The sequence below is a fragment of the Miscanthus floridulus genome, chromosome 15 (assembly GCF_019320115.1).
Source record: "Miscanthus floridulus cultivar M001 chromosome 15, ASM1932011v1, whole genome shotgun sequence".
Taxonomy (NCBI): domain Eukaryota; kingdom Viridiplantae; phylum Streptophyta; class Magnoliopsida; order Poales; family Poaceae; genus Miscanthus; species Miscanthus floridulus.
Genome location: NC_089594.1, coordinates 75,008,673 through 75,016,560, shown reverse-complemented (window position 1 = coordinate 75,016,560; position 7,888 = coordinate 75,008,673). Strand labels below are relative to the sequence as shown.

At 41.2% G+C, this 7,888-nt stretch overlaps 1 long non-coding RNA gene across 1 annotated transcript; it reads left to right on the top strand.

Moving 5' to 3' along the window:
• The first annotated feature begins 351 nt into the window (after positions 1–351).
• On the top strand, positions 352–3,226 carry LOC136509584 (uncharacterized). The gene is made up of 8 exons (XR_010772380.1): positions 352–567; positions 662–763; positions 1,029–1,383; positions 1,475–1,678; positions 1,768–1,953; positions 2,041–2,208; positions 2,281–2,565; positions 2,750–3,226. It is a non-coding gene; the product is annotated as an uncharacterized lncRNA (long non-coding RNA).
• Positions 3,227–7,888: the final 4,662 nt, after the last annotated feature.

The window sequence follows — 7,888 nt, the reverse complement described above, 5'->3', positions numbered from 1 at the left end:
TTGGAGCATATGATGTGTCAAATGAGGATGAAGCTACATAGCAAATGCTAACATGATTTTGTCTACTGGGATTGGAAGCAGAATAAACTCTTGTGTACTTTCATATCTGAATCTGGATAGTACCTGCTATTGCTAGATGTTCGATCATATTTTATTCTTAGTTCGATGTGATGGTCTGATGAATGTTATATTGCTGTCCAATTTCTAATTTCTTTCTCTAGCCTGAAATAAATTAAATCAGTGCAAAGAATACACGGGAAGGCCGCACCGTTGACTCCAGATAGCGTTCAGACACAAATCGATAGCCACTAAGCCCCTCTGTTATCCTCTTCTTTTGGCAAAAGCGTCAGATGCTTGAAAGCTCACAGTGGGTTCAGTCTTATCACTTTGCTTTCCTCTTTACTAGAGTTTTTCTCCCAACAAGCCACTTACAGGTGAACGTGTGCTGCCTCCACTCTCATCTCTTTCTGTTTTCTCTCGCTTATGCTTTGTTTTTGTAAGAAGCAGAGACAGCAAGTGTTGAACGGGAACCATTGAAGTAGCATGTAGATACCCACGATCGAGCCTGTAAGCTCACAACTCTCTTGCTTTGGAGTTTCCACTTTCCCTTTCGTCTTTACTAGTTCTCTGATTTTTTTTTCTCCCATAAATTAAACCACAGGTGAGCATGCTCTCCTAGCAAGTCATGGATCCAATCTGCTACTCATTGATTACAGTTTGCACTTCGCAGTCAGCACTTGATGGACATGATGCACGCAAAAAGGTAATCAAACAAGACATCACCAAACACCAGTGTTGTATTTGTTTACTATTTTACAGTTTATTACTTTATTTTCTGTTATATTTCCAAGAACTGATTTATATTTCCAGCTAATCCCGATCATGATGATTATTTCTAATACATGTATGATCCGTGCTAATTGATTTATTATTTATCATACCATGTTATTTTCTAAGTATGTTTTGTTTATTTTGCATCTATTTTGATCTATAATCTGTGTTAATTGGTTTACTCTTTTTAATCGTAGGTGATTGAACAATGGTGGACGATATGAAGAGGATAACGTCGCTTTACTCAAAAGCGACAGCGACGCGTAAAGGGCCCGATACAACTGAGGGGTCCAGGAAGAGACCTCGGGGTAGACCCAGGGGTCGAGGGAAGGGTGGAGGCAAGACAAGACCACCGTCACCTGTACCTTCGTCGCCGTTTGAGTTACCTTCCGCTCACTCATCATTTGAGGAGGAGGAGGTAGGGGTGGAGGAGGAGACAGGGGGTACCTCTTCCACTACTTCGTCGCGTGTGTGGTTGCGAGGTCCCTCGACCCTCCCGAGGCAACCGATATCTCTTGAGAGACGTCCGCTGATTCGACCCGATGGAGACAAGTAAGTAACTTTAGATGTTATCACTAATTTTTCGTTTGATATGTTTAAAATTACAATAGAAACTAATAATTTATCTTAATCACTTGGGCAGAGGTTGGAGGAAGGTCAGTGGGGTGATCACGCACGCCATGTGAACGGCATTCTTGGTCTTTTGATCAAGAAAAAGTTCCCCGTCTTGGTGCAACTCGGCAGAACTATCGAGTTGGCCTACACGTGGGCCCACTATGCCGCCGTCCCTGATCGGGATGGCAGGGTATGCGTCGACAAGGCGCAGCGTGTCAAAGCCGAGCTTTGGGTAAGTCTTTCCCGCACTACATTGCTCAATACATCGCAGTGATTGGACATTCTTGAAATAATGAATGGATACATCGCGTCTATATGCAGGATTTCTTTAGATGTGAGGAGGGATACGAGGCCAAGGTGGATGCTGTGGCTGACAAAGCCGCCAAGGACATACACTACGAGGCGCACATCCTAGCCGTGATCCAATACCACGTGAAAATTCTTAGAGTGAGGCTCCCTAAAAGTGCGGCAAGAACCATGAGGCTGACCCCAGAACAATATCTGAAGGTAAATATAGAACATTAATACTTATTTTTTCTGAGATTAATTACGCTTAATTTCATCTTCTTATATGTCATATACTTGATGACGTAGGTGCCTCCGTGGTGGTGCGCCTACGATCTGTAGTGCTAGGCCCGGATGGTGGACAGGTGGTGGGCGTGGGAGGAGAATCACAACGCTTGTTGGGAGCAGCGTTTGCTGATGCCGGGTGTACCACACCATCAAGGCAACCTCAACCTCTCAGAATACACGGCTAGATGGGTACGCGAATTCATTTCTTTATTCTAACGCTCAACTCTGCATAATTTCTAATCATATTGCTTTTTTGTGTAGTCGGCGGCACATGGTGGCGAGTCTTGCTCCTAGTTCATGGCATATGCTTTGGCTCACAAGGGCAAGGCGACGGTCGATGTCGCCTACAACCCGGAGGACCCGCCCTCGGCGTACAGCAACAAGTTCGTCCATAGCCGCCTCAATGGATACACATCGATGGCAAGGGCAGTCCATGGCCCAGAGTACGATCCGAGCGTCCATGACCTTGATGGAGAAGTGGTCATGAGGACGGGAGGAGGCAAGAAGCATGGCCGGTTCTAGATTGGCGACGGCACAATTGACACGGTCAGTACTCCCACTCTCTCTTAGTTCGAGCACAGAGCACAAGTTCTAGCCCGACGATACGCCCACAGTCGGACTCTACATGGTTCCAGATGAACACACTCCAAGTTATTTATGTTTTATTCATCGTTCATTGTTTTTTATATACTTTTGTATTGTATTGTAATATTGGGATGAAATATTATAGGCTCAGCTAGAACAAGAAACGAGGCGCCGAGAGGAGCTAGAGGCGAAGATGGAGGCAGAGCGGTAGAGGACAGAGGCAGAGCAGCAGAGGTTGGAGGCAGAGCGGTTGCAGATGTTTGAATACATGAGGGGTGTTTACGCTGCAATAGGTCAACCTCCGTCACTGATGCTAGTCCCTCCTCCTCAACCTGCTCTAAATGTTGTTTCAGGCACTGTGATTCACTTTACAACATTATAATCACCGTTTTTAGTTTATGCAGAATCAATCTTACAAAAGATGCCCAGACGCTAGAAACTTAGTGACTAATGCTATATGTTTGTTATCAACTAGTACTTAAGCAATCATACTAGAGCACAATGCAACTGAGAAGATATTGTTGATAGTTGTAAGAGTTATACAAGTTAGGTAGCAGAGAGACCAAACGTGTTGTTCAATCTTGTCTCACACATGCAATCTCTTCTCATTTGTGGAAAATCATTCGGCGGCATCGAATGAGCCTCATGACCCAGCGTGGTCGCAGTGGAACCCGTGGCCTAAGTGACTACTTGTGATTTTATTTGCATTTGCATTTGTGGATTACCTGTGACTACTTATGATTATTTGTGGTTGTGAATGAACCTACTAGTGATTCTAAAGTTTATTTATATTTATGTGTTGTCGGTATATCTATATGAACTGCCTATGATGCTTTATTGTGAACTATGTGTGATGCTTGTAATGTTTATTTGAGTGGGGTACGTTATACGTGACCGAACAATAAAAATATGGAATATATGGTCGCTTTGCCGAGTGTTACACTCGGCAAAGAGGCCTTTTGTCGAGTGCTAGGGTAAAAACACTCGGCAAAGCGGACACGTGGTAAATTCCTGTGTATTCTGGGACTAAAATGGCTTTTTTGTTGAGTGTCTGTGCTATGACACTCGGCAAAGAAGCCAACGTTTGTACGTTCTGGGCCACTCGTTGCCGAGTGTCTAGTATTTGACACTCGGCAAAGAAGACAGGTTTGCCAAGTGCCCGGGATTTAACACTCGGCAAAGAAGACAGGTTTGTCGAGTGTTAGGTCCGGGACACTCGGCAAATGCGCCGTGACCGTCTCCGCACCGTCACATTATTTTTTTCGTCGAGCGTTGGTTTCAGCTCTCGGCAAAGTATTTGCCGAGTGCCCGATAGAAAACACTCGGCAAAGAGACGTTCGTCGGCACTGTAGATGCCGTGTGCTGAGTCTTTGCCGAGTGTTTTGTGGGCTTTACTGAGTGCCACAGGCACTCAACAAAGCCACTACTTCCGGTAGTGCAGGCTACACCTATTTTTTCCTACCAAACCGAGTCTAAGGGAGTCCCAAATGAATTCAAATAGCTAGTATAGGAAGAATTCTATTTACTATTAAGGAGAGAGATTAAATAGTTAGCGACTTCCAAATAGCAAGTCTAGCACGATCCCTTAGCAATAACTCTCTCAAGCCTACATAACTCTTCACTACGGAGTTTTTTTTAAGCCTTATTGAGTTAGCTATTTGCAAATTGCCATTAAAGACGCCCTAACAAACAATGCAATGCGTTCGACTGCGTGCCGCGGGCACCTAGTGCTAGTGGAAACCAAATACGCCCAGGGCCCAACAAATCACGCACTAGGTGACGCTGATTGGACGAGTGCAGCACTAAGCATGAAGACGCATCACTGTTTATGATGGTACCACGCATCAGTGGACGGCCCTTTTCTAAAACATACTCCAGTACTAAGTGGAGAGTCCTATCCTATATATGATTCCTGGTGGTGCGCTGGGCTTAGGCGTTGGCATATTGCCCGTCGTGATCTTTGCTGGCCTGCTGCCGGGTAGTGTGTGTGCTGCCTGTGGCCCAGTTGTACTAGACCCAGCGACCACCTGTCAATGTGCGACGGGTGGTTCCATCTAAAAAAAATTGTGCGACGGGTGGTCCCGCCTGTCCACTCGGGAATTTTTGTTTCTATATATTTTTTTAAAAAAAATCTAAAAATAAATGACCAAGCCAAAAAAAAATGTAAACATACACATTTTACCGCTAACTAACTCGGGCCTGGTTTAGTTGGCGAAATATTTTGAGAAATGGTACTGTAGCATTTTCGTTGTTATTTGATAATTAGTGTCCAATCATAATCTAATTAGCTTAAAAGATTCGTCTCGTGAATTTCGTCTAAATTGTGTAATTAGTTTTATTTTTTATTTATATTTAATGCTTTATGTATGCGTCCAAAGATTCGATGTGACAGAAAATCTTAAAAAATTTTACAAAATTTTGAAAACTAAACAGGCACTCGGTGGGTTTTACATTTTCGCCAACTAGAGCGGCGGCGGTAAGAAACTACTACCGCCGATTGAGTCCTCGGAATGATCTATTCCTCCAGTCAATCGTAGATTATCAATGCTCCACGTATATTACTCCTATATTAAATAAAATAGTTCCTGTTGCACACGTGGACGGTCAAAACTAAAAAGGAGGGTGGACTCTAAATCTTGAGGGCAAACATGCATGTGAATGCACACATAAATCTCACCAAAAAAGACCGTAATATTATCGTCTACTCAGCGATACCAATCTCAATCTCTACTCACATATCCATGTCGGATATGAATCATTCTATACTCAGAGCTCACGCATTTACATCTTTATATAAAGAGACACACACCTAAATCTCTACACCTAAAAGACTGCATCGTCTACTCGGTGATACCAAATCTCAATCTCTGCTCACATGTTCACGTCCGATACAAATCATATTCTACACTCATGGCTCATGCATTCGCGTCCAAACCGGATCCACATGTTTACGTCAGAAATAAAAGTCCTTGGAGGCCCACGTCTAATTACTGAGCTTTAATCCAAAATGATGAGCAAACCGCTTCCCCACGAATAGTAGGCCCTCATGTCGTCTCCTTCCAATCAATCTGGTAGGGTCTCGTAGTTTTTTTTATATAAATCAGTCAACGTAGATGTAGACAAAAAAAAATCATGACACAGGTGTAACGCACGGGCATTATCTAGTCAATGTAAAAATCAAGCATGAGTCATTTTATCAGTATTTTGCATTGTACCTTATGTGGTTTGAAATTAATATTTCTCAAAATATTATATTTGAGTTTTCGGTTTACTTGTTTAGGTCTAAAGTATTTTTTTCAAAATTTCAAAAAACTATCTAAATTCATGATTTAGAAAGTATAGAATTTTATCATGTAATTTATTAGCATACATGCTCAAAATTTTGAGCTTGTTTAGAATACATTTAAACTTACTTTAATATTAAAACAAAACCTAATTTTTAGCATGCACTTTATTAAAGATTTTTTTATTTCGATTGAGCATGTATGCTAAGAAAAAACATGATAAGATAGTATTTTTGTAGACGTTTTTTAAATTATTGGCAAACATTTTGGAGCTTAACGGTTAAGCCAAAAACTCAAAGATTGTTTTATGGGAAGAATATTAACTTCAAAATTGCAAAAAGTGTGTGTCAAATACAATCAAAGTGGTCGTGCTAGATTTCTAACATACTGCCCAGAATACAATTCTAACACAATGTCACATTTTAGTACCTTAAGTTTGACCAATTATAGATTAAAAATATCAATGTTTATTATACCAAATAAACACCATTATATTAATTACAAAATGTATTTTTATAATAAATTAATTTAAATCATAAATGCAAATATTATTCACTAGAAATTTAATCAAACATGAACAACTTTTTGTAGAACGCAACTCATAGTTGTATTCTTTTCAGGACAAAGATAGTATATTTAGAAGATTATAATATTTTTGAAGGCCCCTATGTCATTGGTTCTAGGGTAAAGGAATTTAAAAAAGGTTATGTACAGAGCTGCAAAAGTATACTATATATTTATAAAATTTTGGCATTGATATTTATTTTTGTAAAAAAACAAAGTTAAAAATGTATATATATATAAATAAAAGAAAATCTCCACGTGGGTACGGGACGAGGAGTCTTTTCTCCCTATTTTTTTATAATTTGATTTTTTTTAAGAAAATTTACTTTTGGTTTTCGGGGAGACTTGAACTCATCTTTAGACTCTCGAGGTCGACGTCAGAACTTATAGTGTCGAGGTAACACGTCTCGACGCCATAGATCTTGTCTTCGAGGTACCTGGCTGTGCACGACAGAACATCCTAGGTGGTACGGAGTATTCATTTGATCGGTACCTGGATGTTAGAATACATGATGTCGTACTCAAAGCCATGTATTCCAGTGCTGAGTATGGATTCAAAATGTGCGGCCAAACGAGGAGAGAGAGAGGTGGGGCCCGGACAAAGGCGACGTTTTCGCGCGGGAGACCTGGCGCGTGCGGCGCGCGTCACATGCGCGCACAGCCTAGACGGCTAGACCCAACTGTTCTTCAACCTGTTGATCATGTTTCCACAGACGCCTAGCTGCAACTGTCATCGATTTGATCTGCAGTACTATGCGTATGCATGAGCTCTCGCAATCGCAATCGATTCTTTTGCCTGGCTTCTATGTCTCTCTTCATTGCAAAGGATACGTGGTGCAGTTTCGAAGCACAGCAATCATCCATCAACGTACCGTTGGCTTGGCTCTCAAGTGGTTAAAAATATTATTGGCTAATTTATTATTGAGAAAAATATTATTTATTGGTTGAAAAAATACGACTTATAAGTTAAGCGAACATGATAATTGATTCTATACAGGGTCAAATATGAATGCGGCAAAAGTGATTTTTTTTCCTATGGTAAAATACCGGTGCCTGCCTTTGTTTCTTGTCAAACTCCAGTGTAGTGTACTGTTCTGCATGGTCCATGCCTGCGACGAGTTATGCTGGATTGGTCAATCGGCTTAGCTAATCACTGTGTGACAAGCGACGAGTTACAGTAATGGCAAACATGGTACAGGGAATCAATTAGTACTAACATGGAATGGAATGGAAGTATCAAATCAAAAGGGCAAGATGGTTGGCCAAACAGACCGAATGGTTGCATGTTGGTATACGATCACATATTATAAATTAGAATAATATTTTTCTCTTATTTTAAATTAGTTAGTAGTAAATAATCTACTATTATTTAAGACGAGACGAAGAGGCGGTTAGTGTGGAGCTTTATGGTAACAGAGAACGCGCCATGCCTTCTT